Here is a 227-nt window from a genome sequence, read left to right as displayed (position 1 = left end):
TTCCGCGAGGCTTATCAGCCATAAGCTGTCGGTCTTCTTCTTCCATTTCCGGGTCCTCGCGAGTTCGCAGAAGCAGTGGAATATCCGCTGGGTTGGGCGTTGACATTCGTGGTACGCACGCAAAATGCTGGACTAGATCGGGAATCTCCTCACTCATGTTTTCCAGCTGCTTGGAGATCACCATGTACTGGCTCAGCAGCTCTGGCCTAGATGAATGCAAGTAGAAG

This window comes from Plasmopara halstedii (assembly GCF_900000015.1).
Source record: "Plasmopara halstedii genome assembly, contig: Scaffold_208, whole genome shotgun sequence".
NCBI classification, from domain to species: Eukaryota; Oomycota; class Peronosporomycetes; order Peronosporales; family Peronosporaceae; genus Plasmopara; species Plasmopara halstedii.
Note: the sequence above shows the minus strand (reverse complement) of the source record.